Here is a 15,085-nt window from a genome sequence, read left to right on the forward strand (position 1 = left end):
ATGTTGATTACCCCTCTCTGTGTCCCTTGCACAGTAATACATAGCTGTGTCCTCAGTGGTCACAGAGCTCAGCTGCAGAGAGAACTGGTTCATGAACATGTCTCTAGAGATGGAGGTGCAGCTCCTGAGAGACAGGCTGTGGAAGGCCACTCTTCATGTGTGGGCCCAGTTCCCACTTGGAAATGCACAGGACCCACACCCATGGATAAGTTCTCCTGTGTGGAATCAGTCCTGCAATGTACCTAGGCCACTATGAGTCTTGCTTTTTTGCTAAAAACTCCCTCACCCTTAATTGAGGACATTTAATGCAAATCAAGTAATTTTACTTCCTAAAAAACATGGGAAACCTTCCAAGGATGAGTGTAACCCATCCAAATACTTTGGCCTTTTCATTAGCAAATGCCCCTCTTCTGTGATGTGATTAGCAGCATTGGCTCCTTTGTTTTCTGTATAAGTTAGCCACCTAAAGTGAGCCTGTGCATAGTAAATGAGGACCTTCTTGTCATGTGTCCAGTAAGACAATAAAAGTTCATTGAAGCAAGGGCAGAGTCTTTTGCTCCCTTGGAGAGAAAAACCATGATGTCTGTTTTCCTCCACTGGATCCGGTAATCCGTGTGAATGTCTCATGTCATCCATAATGATGTGGACCCCACAAGCCAGGGCCTGCATCAGCTGGCACCCACCAACAGGGACCCAGGGATACAAGTCGTGGTCATTATGGACAACACACCAACGAGGTGGGAGTAAGCACACATCAGCTCAGGTGAGGGCCGAAGACCCCGAGTGCTTTTCGGGAATGTTGTAAGGGTGTGTTGAATGTCAGAGGGAAAGTGTCTTTCATCCTAGGTCACTCTTCTCTTGTGACCACTTTGAAAACATTTCTTTAAAGATTTCTGTAAATCCTCAACCATGGAGAACAGGCTCTCTAAGGAACAAGAGCAATGCTTTGAGCTATTTCAGCAGTTATGGGGCTGTTGAATGTTTATGGAAGTATGGAAGAGAAGGGACCAGTGTGCATTAGCTAGGCCCTTCTTGCAGTCTGTGCCAGCTGCAGAGTCTCATGGCCCACCCGGTGAGCTTGTCTGCAGAGCTGGTGTGTGCACACGCATGCTCAGAGCGTGGCTCAAGTCGCCCAGGCATGCAGGCTTTCAGCGAATCGAGTGGGGGCATTGTGTCTCTGCAAGGGATGGGCAGCAGTGCAGAGGGGAAGACTGATTTCCCTCGCCTCCCTTTCTCCCCAATGTACACCGGGGAAGGCCTTCAGCCCGCCAGCTGGTGCAGTCTGGGACACCCCAGAGTGTGCCTGTAGCCCCAGCAACTTGGGAGGCTGAGGCAGGAGGATCACTTGAGCCCGGGAGTTCCGGGCTGCAGTGCGCTGTGCCAACAGGGTGTCCACACTAAATTCGCCATCGATATGGTGACTTCCCAGGAGACGGTGTGGGGGGGTTGCACCAGGTTGCTTAAGGAGGGGTGAACCAGCCCAGGTCAGAAACAGAGCAGGTCAAAACTCAAATTAAAAAAAAAAAAAGTAAACGCATTTGTCAGTAGAGAAAACACTGTTTCTGAAAGTTGTGAATGTATTCATAAATTTGTCAATCTAAAGCATGCTATAAGTGGGATAGGGGGTGTGATGTGTTAAACAAAATATTAAGACTTCTCCCTGTTTATGCCAGAGCCACGACCCTTTATTGTAAAAATGAAATTTACCTGTACTGTCTCCCAGAGAGAACTAGCCCTTCTCCACGGAAGACAAAGTACCATTTTTTAACTCAGTACCTGTAAACACTGATCATTTCCTTGGGGAAGAGCTGGTTATTGTCCCAGAGGGAACAGTTAGTCAATCGAGTCACAAAAGGCCCTTGGCATATAACCATTTTTGACTAAAACATAATTTTTCAGAGCACCTCCCATCTTTCCCACTTTCCTTGAAAACTCTGAACCTAAGAACTACCGAGTCTTGATAATAACAGGGAAATTGCTTCTTCTCTGCAATTGCATTGCAGATTTCAGAAACAGGAGGGTGCCTGTCTAAGCTAAGCAGTTTATTAAAGAATGTCCTGATTGCCAAGCCCTTAGCAAGGCACCCCCATTTACAGGAGTTAATCCTAAGGGACTAGGTTCTCAAATATTTTGGCAAACAGATGTCACTCATTAACACTCCCTTTGGAAAATTCAAATATGTTCATATTTCTATTGATGCTCTGATGACCTACACGCATCTGCTTTAATGGGACAATCTGCTGAAAATATGCAAGCCCATTGGCTTGAGACCTTTAGTCATTTAGGACAGCCTCAGCAAATTAAAAGTGATAATAGGCCTAGATACCTTGCCCATTCTACTCAGGTGTTTCTTCAGCACTGGAATATCCACCATAAAGCAGGAATACCTTACAATCCAACAGGTCATGCAATTGTAGAACAGGGTCATCATACATTTAAAAATCTTCTTCAAAAACAAAAAAGGGGGAGTCATGAGTCCTTCCCCCCAAAATCTAATTTTGTTAGCCATGTTTACCTATAATTTTCTAAATTGTGATGAATCACTCTGTACTGCATTGAGAAACATTTTCAGAAGAAAGAGCCAAAGTCATCTTATCACTGGGAGATGGCTCTTAGCAAGGCCCTATGGATCTCTTAACTTGGGGAAGAGGGCATGCTTGTGTTTCCATCCCTAAAGGTCCTGTCTGGCTACCAGCCAAAAGGGTAAAGCCTTATCATGAGCAGGACAGACACCCAGCTCTGCTACCTGGAGCTGAGAACCAATCTACTGACAGACCAGATGGCCCAGCTGACCCTGAACAATCAGAAGGAAAATGAACACTCACACCATCACTCACAGGCCTGGGTCTGCAATGGAGGAGGATGGAGCCTTCCCCAATGATGGAGGCCAAGGCTCAAGCTCCTCCTGCAGAGGACAACAACCCCTTGGTGTCCTATAAGGGTCAATGGTTGAACCCTAAATACTGGATTTATGGCTTTGGGTCATGACAGCCTTTGGATGCCCCTTTGTCTTAATCCTTATTTGTGCTTTAAGATATATATATATATATATATATATATATATATATATATATATAGAGAGAGAGAGAGAGAGAGAGAGAGAGAGAGAGAGAGAGGGAGAGAGGGAGATTGTTTTCTTAAGATTGCATTCGGGAACAGCAAACAGTAGGTTTCACAGGCTTAACAGCTACAATAGCATTTACAAACAAAAAAGCGGGGAGATCAGATGTTGGGAACCACCCTGCCTGGTTTCAGGAGCTGTAACCCATCATGACTAAGGCTGAGTGAGAGACCTTGGGACCATAAGCCTATGAGAAGACAAAGCTTATCTCCCTGGCAGGAGCACTGCCTCTGCCCTTCCCACTTTACTTCACCCAGCCTGGCCCCCATTGTTTGGTGGGTTAGCCAATGATGGGTAAGATTCCTCAAGGGAGGATGGACCTCAAACAGGCAGGATTACATGGAAAGGCCCTCAGGGAAGGAGTTGGGGGGCTATTGAAAAGGGGGTTGATGAGCCCTTGTCCCTGCCCCTTGTCTTTGACATAGCCTGAGTCTTCATTCTGTCTGCAAGAAGTCTTCTAATCTCTTGGCTGCCTTACTTCCCTTGATCCACCTAAGCCTGAAACAATTCTGGTGGTGAGTGCAGCCCTGTGCTGGAAAGGGTAGGTTTTCCGGGACAAACAGACCTAAGAAAGACAGCATAAAATCCTATGAAACCTACTTTGCCAGTACCCTCAATTTAAATGATAAGGGTCCAAACATGAAATGAGTTGGTTTCCCTAGAATTTCATGGCCCTTTAGCTATGTGACCCTGATTCAAAATAGGCCCTCAGAGTTCTTTGAATGTTATCCATTTGATCATTACTGCCTGACAATGGTCGATGGGCTTAATCTGAGAAAATGGGTCTTCGGAACTGCTGGTTGCTTACTGTTTGTAACAAGGGTCTGTGTACATTAACACATTTGCAAATTAATGTCCCAGGGTCATGTGGGAGACCAGCAAGCAGCAAGCTTTGTGGGATCTATAGTGGTCGTAACAAAAAACAAAGGGGGGGGTGTGGAAGGCTGCCCTGGGTGGCGTGGGCCCAGCTTCCACTCCAAGAAGCACAGGACCCACGTCCATGGATAGGTTCTCCCATGGGGAATCAGGCCTTCAACGTAGCTAGGATGCTTTGAGTCTTGCTTTTTTGCTAAAAACTCCCTCACCCTGAATTGAGGACATTTACTTCAAAGCAACTTCCTAAAATCCATGATAAACATTCCAAGGATGAGGGTAAATGGTTCGACCTCTTTTGTCTTTTCATTTGCAAATATCCCTCTTCTGTGATGTGATTAGCAGCAGGGCCCCTTTGTTTTCTGTAAAAATGTAACCACCTAAAGGGAACCTGTGCATAGTTAATGAGCACCTTCTTGCCCTGTGCCCAGTAAGACAATAAAAGCTCATTGGAGCAAGGGCGGAGGCTTTTGCTCCCCTCGAGAGAAAAGTCATTCCCTCCCTTTTCCTCCACTGGGTTCGGTCATTCATGTAAATGTCTCATTTCATCCATAATGATGCAGATCCCACAAGCCAGGGTCCACATGGCAGGCTATAGTAAGCGTTCCCATTATAACATGTGTACCCAATCCACTCTAGTCCCTTCCCTGGGGGTACTGGTGGATCCAGCCCAGCAGTAACCACTGGTGATGGAGTAACCAGAGACAGTGCAGGTGAGGGAGAGGGTCTGTGAGGGCTTTACCAGTTCTGGGCCTGACTCCTGCAGGTGCACCTGGGACAGGACACTTAAGGACAAGGAGCTGCAGTCCCTGTCACTTGTGCAGTCACCACAACCCATAGGCCTACTTCTGACATCTGAGATACTAACCCAGTGGGCCTGTCCCCAGGCACAGGAAAAGACCCAGCACTCTCATCTTCTCTAGAGCACAGCCCTGCCTTCCCCAGAGAACTTAGCCCCCTGAAAGGAGACAGTTGTGAGCCCCCACAACCCAGGGGAGAATTTGGACTGGAGTGAGAAAGAAATTTGCATCTGGGGGATGCTGCTCTCATAAGTGGAGAGAGACTGAAGTCACTGTCCCATGTCTTTCTGAGCTCTAAACACAGTTCTTCTCTTGGACTCACAGGCATGGGTCAGGGCTGGGAGGTCAATTGGGTCAAGAACGATGTTTGAATCATGACAATAGACAGCCCTTCTTTCTATGTTTAAAAATTAAAGTTGGGCTCAATGAGCAATCTCAGTATTTTAATTTCATGGACTTTTCAAGTGGACATTAAAAGAGATTAACATTATTCCCAAACATCTGCCTAAGTCCAAAAAGTGACATGAAGTAGACACATTAGTGCTAATTGGAAAACCATAATTTTATATAAAATAGCATTTGATCTAAATTTTTATGTAATGATAAGAGTAAAATAAATTACAAAAAAAGCAAACAAACACACAAAACAGTATTCCCCTTCACCTGGCTGAGACCCCTGGGCCTGCAGATGGCAGGGCAGGTGCAGCGTCTGTCTCAGCCCAGCTCCAGGGAATGGGACACACTGGTCAGGTCCTGCTGCCATGAGCACAGCCCTGGTCCTTCAACTGAGACAGGTGCTGCACATTGTTGTGTCCTTCCTTTTGTCTCACTTAGCACAGGGCAATGCAGGCAGCCCCTTCCCACAGATGACTCACTCAGGAGGCCTCTCACGATCCTAGACCACATGAGGCCCTGAAGTCCTGGAGGCATCTTCTCGCAGAGAGACAGAGACACTGACTCTGGCCAGCAGGTGTTCTAACGTGTGTGTGGATGACAGGTCCTGCTCCCTGGTCATAGAGGTTCAGTATGTGAACTGCCACCCTTGTATTCACCTGAGACCCTGGGTGGAGGTGAATCTGGGGGCTGATGTGCTGGCAAGGGGACTGGGAACTCATGACGGTCCAAGGTGATGGGTAGATGGAAACCAAAGTACAGAGTGCATGTATTTTTCATTACATCACTAAGCTGAGGTGAAACACAGGATGGGATTTAACAGCCTGGGACATGCTGGAAACCAGGGTTGCTTTCCACAGTCTCTCTCACCCTCCACACACAGAACATCCCCACTGTTGCCCCCATTATTTAACAGTGCACAAAGACCTGGGGCATATCTCACAGACTGAAGACATCCATGGACCAGTTGTGAGATTTCCTCAGGGGACAAAAGTCTCTGATTTCCTCTTTGTTAACAAAGAACTGAGAGTGACAGGTTGGTTCAGACACATAGGGCTGAGGTGACATACGTGGCAGAGATGACACAACTCTGTTGGAAATACTTGGGGGAACCAGTGAGGAGTCCAGGGCACTGGGCAACTGTGACCAGCATGAAGGAAGGGAGGTGTGTACCAAGGGATAGCAGAGAGAACATCTTCTCCAGGGAGCAGTACACCTGTGCCCCAGGGGGCACTTGTATTCTTAACCCTTTCCTGTCCTCTTCCCAAAGTGGAGGAGGAGAACTGATTCCCTGTCCATGGCCCTGGCCGCCCAGTGATGTGTGTGCTGAACTGCCCCTGAGGGCCCTCACACAGGACATGTCTTCCCCATTCACCTGTTCCTCTGGTGTTTCTCTGAGATGCATTTCACAGGATCACTTGGGTGTCTCTGTGTCCCAATTTTCCCAGTGCTTTAGGGACCATGAGACACAGATCAGTGGAACCTATTGAAGGTCTTGTCATTTTTGTCACTCCCATGCCACGTGACCTCAGAGGGCTATATTAGTAGACATAAAGTGAAAATTCTTGGTGACAACATGTCTCCTGAGAAGGGAACATCCATTCTGGAAGCAGGGTCCTCTGTGTGGTGAGCATTATGGAGGTTGTGGGTTCCAACCATCAAGCATCCTGGCTGCACCATAGAGAGTGCTGACCCTAAAGACATGGCACCCACATTGCACCCCTCTCAAAGAGACACTCAGGTCCTTGTAGTGTCCTGCCCCTAAGAGCACGTCTCACCCTCTGCCCTTGACCCCACACATCCACCTTACACACTGCTCTCATCTCAGGGACCCTGTGGTTCAGAATCCTGGACCAGGCTCTCCTGTTCCCAGATTCTATTTCCTCAGACATACCATGGAACATACACTCTCTTTCTTAGGTCCTTACCCAAAAGTGAGCTCCTGAGAGCAGCCTTGCATACCTGCCCCCTGCAGCAGTCCAGACTCCATTCCAACCCTACAGATTCAGGAATCACCACCTGCCCTGGAAAACATGTGCACACCTCTCATTCCTGCTGGTGTGACATATGTGGTAAAACATACACTCACTCACATTCAATGTGTTAATCCATATAAAATGGACACATTAATATTAAGTACACTCACTCCATTTGCAACCGTTATCACCATCCAGACCCAGAAATGCTCACTTTACCAAACTGACTCAGTTCCCATTATATAATACCCCCCGTTTCCTGTGTCCACCACCACCACACTTCCAGCATTCTGTCTCCATGCCCTTGACCACTACTTCTCTCACAGACATGGATACATACAGCTGTTGTGATTCTGAGAAAGGTCTATTTCCCTGGGTGTTGTATCTGCAAGGCTCTTCAATGTTCTTGCCTCTGTGCACTTTTTATTTATTTATTTTTTTTAATTTAAGCTGGAATGATGCTTTGTGTTGAGGATGGAACACATCTTGCTTATTCTGTTTCCTATTCCATCTCTCTAATTTCACAAGAACTCTGTTGACTGGAAACAGATAGTCTTGCCATTTTCCTGACAAGGAAGGAGGGAGCACAGCACAGGGAAGGAGGATGACAAACTCAGGCAAAAACACTCAACTGGGGATCACATGAGATGGTCAGGAAGCACCCGTGACCAGAGGCTGTGCTGAGTTAGGGCAATCAGTAACACTGTTCATAGTGCACTTGTGGTCCTCTGACATGTTTTCCTGTCCATCCTGGAAGGAGTAAGTTGAAGAGAAAGGGGTGTGTCTGGCAAGGACAGGGTGGATGGGGTCCTGGGTCTGACAGGGACCAGGTCCACCTCCAGAAAACACCTTCCTCAGCTTGGACTTCCTGGAACAGGACACATCCTATCCCTTCCCTGTGGCTCTGATGAAATAACAGAATGTAACAGAAAGAAGGTCAGGGGAAATTGAGGAGTGACAGTGATGTGAGGGTCACAGAGGGGTATCCATGCTAGTTCCACTCCAAGCATGGCTCATCTGCGATGCAGGAGGAGCCAGTGTGCTCTGAGTTCTGGAAGCAGCACCACAACTCATGGGGACACTCCAGTACCAAGGCCATCGGAGAAGAAAGTCACACTGGGCCTCTGCAGGCCTTCATCATTCAGGCACGGCCCCCACACTAGGGAGGGCAACCTACTTCATCCATTCCACTGATTTTAAACACCCTCATGGAAACATGCAGATAAAGTGGGAGCACCAACTTCCTCTGAAATGGACCTCTTAAATTAAGTGTCACATAACTCCCATATGCAACCCCCTCCACAGACTCAGGCTCCCTTCTCCCCACATTATACTCAAAAGTGTCTTCAAAATCTACCACTAGGAGACTTATCTTCTGAATGAGGTATCCAGGGAAATGGCTGATAAATTTCACAGATGAGACCTTAACATGTGTGTCAATGACAAAGGCCACAGTAAAAATCCAGAGAAGCCCCTGCATTCACACATCACACCTCACGGAGCAAATGTGAACTCCACAGCTGTGAGAATGGCTTGAGTGCAGGACATCTAACTCAGGACTTTCAGACCCTTGCAAATCTGCAAACTTTGGTAGAAAACAGCGGACCCATGCCCTTTGATACAATGAGAAAAGTCTCAGACAGTGGAAAGTGCCACTCAAGTTGTCCCACCAAGACCCCTGTCTATTCCCTGATGTGCTCCTTTCTGCTGTCTCATAATCCTGGATTGCTGTCGACCCGAGTGCATGACTACTTCCCTTTTCCCTTATCACTGCAATTTTTAGCTGGACTCAGGAGTCTGAACTCAGGTTTTGATGCTGGACATTGGGAGTTTTGAGCATTACACACTTTATCCACATCTGCCCTCATATGAACACATTGGCAAGAAAGCCTGGGGTATCACTGCTTTACACCTGGTGGGACAGTTGTTCCAGTCAAGCCCCTGCTCAACACAAGAACCTTCACCGGCCCTCATCCTGGACAACAACACACCCAAAGACGATTTCTTGACCTGGCTCTCAGAAGCCAGATCTCTCCTCCTAGAGAAGCATGTCTGGCCCTCCTGAGACTACAGTAATTCCAGAACTGAGCTCCATCCACTGGCATGGTATATGGGCATCATCAGACTCAACATCTGAAGCTACTTTGGGTGAGAACATTCTGGGTGTGCACAGGGGCTGCAGCCACAGGCAATGCATCCAGTGGCCTGGGTCAATGACCACCACCACCAAGCCTCTCTTCTCCTTCAGGATTGACCACTGCTCTGCCAGCTGATGGCAGGTGAGTCCTGGAACCTGCTGTTTGCTGCTTAATAGCCTCTCCTGTCAGTGTCCACATACTGACTCAGGAGTAAATGTAGAAGCAGATGTACGATGAAGTAGAAACCCCAGACTAACACAAGAACCCAGGGCCCACATTGACACCCCTCTCTGTGTTCCTTGCACAGTGATACACAGCCATGTCCTTGGTGTTCATGGAGCTCAGCTGCAGGGAACACTGGATCCTGGATATGTCAGCAATGTTGGAGATGCGGTCCTGGGAAACTGTGCTGTACCTTGTGCCCCCTGTCCAGCACTCAGTCCACTCTAACCCCTTCCCTGGAGGCTGGTCGATCCAATCTAGTAGTTAATTCTATGACTGAGCCCCAAGACACAGTGGAGGTGAGGACAAAAGACTTTAATGGCTTCACCAGTGCTGGCCCCAACTCCTGAAGCTGCACCTAGGACAGGACACTTGGGGACAAGGGACATCAGTTCCTGACAATCACACACAATCACCAACATCCAAGACACCTATGCCTGTCATCCAGGACACTCAACCTGTGGGGCTGTCACCAGACACAGAAGACCACACAGCCTCTTCTTCTAGAGCACAGTTCTGCCTTCCCCAGAGACCACAGCCTTGAGTGGGGATAGAGCTATGAGTCCTCACAGACCAGAGGAGGTTTTACCTGGAGCTGTGAGAGAAATTTGTATGCAGGGGACTCTCTTCTCCTAAGTGGGCAGGGACTGAGTGAGCATCCCTACTCAGCATCTCTTCTCCTGACCACATAACCTGTGTGACCTGTGACAAGAGGGCACTTTGGTTCTGAGGTGCACTGCACAGAGATCAAAGGTACCCATCTTTCTGAGTGTAAGGGGAAATTTAGAATCTTATTGATTTTCTTGTAAATATTATAAAAGGTTAGCTTTATATCCATACACTTTGAAAATGCAGAACATGAAAATATCCATGGTTTGGAAAAGCTTATAATCATACTATTAAGTTTAGTAATATATTCATTTCAAGGTAGTTATAAATATGATCCAAACATATAGAACCATTTTTACCAAGACGCCATTTTCTCTAACTCAAACATATGTCACCGTGATTATGTGAGTAACTACAAAACGTGGGCAGGTGGGAGCCCCTTAATGTTTGCTGTGTGAGTCTTCTGTTTGTGCCATAGGTTCTCTGTGCTAACTCTCCCTAAAGGCACTGTGACATACAGCATAGAACCATCAAAAATCACATCATACAGAAGCACACATTTATGCACAGCAGAGAAAAAAAAAAACAAAGAAGCCACTAGACCTCTCTATAATGAAGTGTTGTACAAATATTGAAGAGACAATGTGAGCAGAGTCCTGATGGACCCACATTCTCAGAGTCTGGTACTAATGATTTATTGTGTCCAGAGGCAGGAGAGTAGGCAAGGGTGTGTCCATAGTTGTGCTCAGAAGGAAGTTCACTATGAATCTCAAAGGAACCCTCTCCACCTCCAGCCCCCATGAGAGGGCTGGGCCCTGTGCCCAGAGGGTCCTGGACTCTTGCATTACATGGAATGTCCTTCATAGTCAGGATACAATATTTTGCACGTGTATCATTAGAAAATATGCTCTGTAGTCTATATTTCCCTTTTCAGTACCTTGATGGGACAAAGGGTTTTAATTTTAGCTACATTTAATTCATCAATATCTTATCTCAATACTTCATCTAAAACATCACCAGAGAGCCCACTGTCACAGAGGCTATATCCTGTATTTCCCTGGCATTTTGATGAAAAATTCTGTGGTCCTGTGACTGCGGAGAGGAGCAGCAATGCTGGTTCACACATGGTGACAGTCACATGCAAAGAAGCAGCTCCCTGTCTGACAGGTGCCCCACAGAGACCAGGCAGGTGCCCCACAGAGACCAGGCAGGTCTTCCACAGGGAGGACGTCCTGTGGGTGGAGGCCCCACAGGATGTCCACCTCTGTGATCATAAAAATGGATTCCAGAGGGGATGGGCCAGCCACCATATTCCAAATTTCATGGATCTTCCAGCTGATATTCAAAAGGATGAACATTTTGGATAGAAATGTTTTTACATTAGAAGCATCACATTAAATATATCAACTCTTGTCAACATCTATGACCACACTTTCCTGTGCAGTCATGCACACGTATGGTTCTGCATGAACACCAGACCACATATGTGACAGTGTCCCCCTACAGTCCTAATGAGGCTCAAGTATCCCTGTGGCTTTGGGATGTCATCGGTGCTGTAATGTCGTAGTGCCTCCCATGGATCACAGGTTCTTTGCATTGACTATTATGCCAATGAAACTACTGCACTGCCAGTCTTGTAAAAGCATAGCCCCTGGGGTCACAGTGGTGGCTGAGCCACCCAGGTGTGTGCAGTTACACTGTGACATTCACACAAGACAAGCAGGTACAGTGATGCATTTCTCAGGCCCTATATGTCCCTACCTGTGCAGAACTGTAAAACAGTATGTGACATCAGCCTTGCTGTAAATATAACCTTGTATAAAGACAGACATTCATGATCCCACGTTTCTTCTGAGTTAGATAATAATGGTGTTCCTTGTATTTGAGCACCTGCCTCTAAATTATAGAGAATCTCAGAGACCCTGATTCTTGATGTCAAATGTTTTATAATTCTGGCACTCTTATTGCTATTATGTAGTAAACATTTGTTGTATCTCCTGTTTCAACTACTTTGTACATACACATCTTAATTATATTCTTACATGTTGTACTTTTCTGTGAATTTTCATAAATGAATCTTTCAACCCTTAAACTAATTAAAATTTGGATGGGAAGCAACTTGTTGACTTCCTCAGTCCTTGCTTTCTCTGTGAGTCCCAGTACAACCAGGTCTCCTGCAAGGCCATGTGTACCCTGTCCCATTGACCTGTGTCCATCCCTCCAGCAATGCTGCATGGTCTTGTTCACTGTGGGTGTTGACATATCTTCTCCAACTTGTACAGAGTGATCAATTATATGTGAAAATAATAACATGTGTGAAGAGATGGATTTCTGGAGGTCCTTGAATAGGGATTCAGACAGAATCAGCCTCTTTCTTGGGTCATCTCCATAAATCCAAGGCACAGACATCCTGGTCTAAGTGCTAATCCTCTGTCTTCTCTTACCAATGGATATACAAGCCATGTCACAGAAACTTGGGAAGCAGAGACTCTGTGGACCTGGTTGTGAGGTCAGCCACATCCTGTGTGCCTGTGCTTCACACTCACCCTGCACCATCCCATCATCTGTGGAGACCCACAGTGCTGGGCTGAAATGGCCACAGGCTGAGGATCCATGGAGGGGAGGGAAACACTCTCCACCCCAGACATTGCAGAACTTGTTGTCTGTTCTCTCTCAGGAGGAGCACAGTGTCAATGTTACACATCTGACTGAGGCTGCACCTTCTCCACCCTGGTGAGTCAAGGCCATGAGGGAAACAAGAGCTGATGAAATGTGACTTGTGTGAGGAGAAGAGGGCAGAGCTCATCTTCACTGTGTAACATCTGGGCAACCCTGGAACAAGAGAATGAAAAGCAAATATTTCTGTTCAACAAGAAATATTTCTACACACTTTTATTTTTCTAACCTGTAAATAGCAATTTTCCATTTTACACTTATTCCCAAACTAAAATAGTGTTAGGTAATCTTGCTCTGCATTTTTCTGTGCCCCTTTGACTATATGAGATGGGTTAAATGCAAAGTCTAACCTCTCAATCCAGTATGAACTCTGACATGAAAATGAAATATGTAGCTCCCTGTCTTTGGCTCCTAAGAGAAACATGCTTCTCACCCCTGCAGGACCACACACACTGCATCTTGTGGGGAAAGAGAAGGTGAGGTGATGTGGGGAGTCTTGTACTATCTTACCTGCATTCTCCCACACTCCTCCATTCCCAACTCCCAGGACAGTGGTGGAGTCTGTGCACTGGAACCATCCTTCTGGTGAGTGTGAGTACACACTCATGATTCCTATAAAGCAGCCTTTACACATTTTTCTCTTCATGTGCACACAACATGTTTCAATAGATCATTTCAGTTCCCATCAAAAGAGAACTCTGAAGATGGTATGAAGCACAGGAAGTCCACCTAGTGTGGCACCTTTTTGCTCATTGTCAGATGCTGTGGGTAGAACAGTGTGTCCCTCGATGTGAGATAATGTAAGTCAGCTGTCCATGTGGTGCTGTGTCTGTATTGAATTCCTTCCCTAGTTCTCCAGCAGTGGCACCTGCCATGGGGTCTGTGAAGCCCAGAACAGAGCAAGCACCTGTTTCTTGTGGGGACACATCTACAGCTTCCTTGGGCTAAGGGATGTGGCTTCACATACTCACAGTGCACTGTGGTGGCCATTTCCCAAGGACATCGATGACTCACAATACCAGATTCCAGCTCACACTGGCAGACAGTACAGTGTTTGATGGCACTTGGTACTCTGTAAGTGCAGAAGGAATAAATGGATTAGAGCTCATCATGGCCTTGCACAAGCTCCCCGTGCCCACTCACGACAGGGTCCCAGGTGTCCACTTCAACCAGGGCACCAGAAACTCCCTTTACAGGCTCCTGGTTCCTGAGAGCTTCTTCCAATGAGACATGGCAGGCCTAACTCAATATGACCCTTATATCCTTAGTGATTTCTGTAGTTCTGTTGTCTATGGTATCATCTCTATAGTAACTGGATTTCCACTTCCATCTTCCTGACCCATGGACACTGTATTGGAGGACACCCACGTGTCCCTCACACCTGATCACTGTTACTGTGCATGCCAATCAGGGGAAAGAGCCCATGATTCAGCTGACTGAGCTGATTTGCTCTTACATTATGCCCCAGCATATTCCAACATTCACAGTGTGTTGGTCTTTCACACAAGAACCTGCCCATCCACCTAAAAATGCTGCCCATTACCCAAGAAGCATCTTAGTGGTCATTTGGGAAAAGCTCAAGGACAAGTATCCATGTTGCAACAGGAACCAACAGAGACCCATGTTCTCCAGAGTCAGTGTCAGAGGAAGAGAGGCTGCTGAAAAGAAGTGAGGAGGAGCCTCTAGCATTCATCACATCACAACCCAGTGCAAATTATCCCCATTTTAGTTCAGAGCCATTCTTGGCACAGTTGTCCTTAGGGGATTTCTTGTCTTTCAGATCCGCAGCTTTATGCATAGTTTAGGTTCAAAATTACTTTGTTTTTCAGTAATGGGGGCTGTTCATTCTAAGTAGTCAGCATACAGTTGTCTATACTGGGTATTCCACACCCCTTTTTGAGGAATTTCTGTGTTAAAATTCTTGCACTTTACACAGGTGAACTCTGGAGCTTCATCACATGGTCCAGTCTGTGTCACTGTAAGTTGGAGATTCATCCTCAGTCATGTCCAAGTGTGAATATTGGTGTCCATCACATGGATCAAGGCATCACAGGTGAGAATTCAGACACCAGTGGTCATTACTCAGACTCCTGTTCAAAGGGGTCTTCCCTGGGGTTGGCCATGGAGGATCTGTGTGATGTCCCATGTGTGGACTCCACATCATCCAGATCCAGCAGCCGGGTAGGCACTGAGTTCTTGCTTAGTTCCAGGGACGGACACAAACATCTGTTCAGTTCTCAGTGTCTGGGGAGTGTCACAGATGCCTCTTACCAAAGA

General features: G+C 46.7%; 1 long non-coding RNA gene across 1 annotated transcript; it reads right to left on the reverse strand.

The window, feature by feature from the left end:
• Positions 1–4,623: 4,623 nt before the first annotated feature.
• LOC118498349 lies at positions 4,624–10,009 on the reverse strand. The gene is made up of 3 exons (XR_004900849.1): positions 9,982–10,009; positions 9,419–9,420; positions 4,624–4,779 (listed from the first exon to the last, which is right to left on the reverse strand). It is a non-coding gene; the product is annotated as an uncharacterized LOC118498349 (long non-coding RNA).
• Between the last annotated feature and the right edge of the window lie 5,076 nt (positions 10,010–15,085).

Source organism: Phyllostomus discolor, chromosome 15 (assembly GCF_004126475.2).
Source record: "Phyllostomus discolor isolate MPI-MPIP mPhyDis1 chromosome 15, mPhyDis1.pri.v3, whole genome shotgun sequence".
In the NCBI taxonomy this organism is placed as follows: Eukaryota; Metazoa; Chordata; class Mammalia; order Chiroptera; family Phyllostomidae; genus Phyllostomus; species Phyllostomus discolor.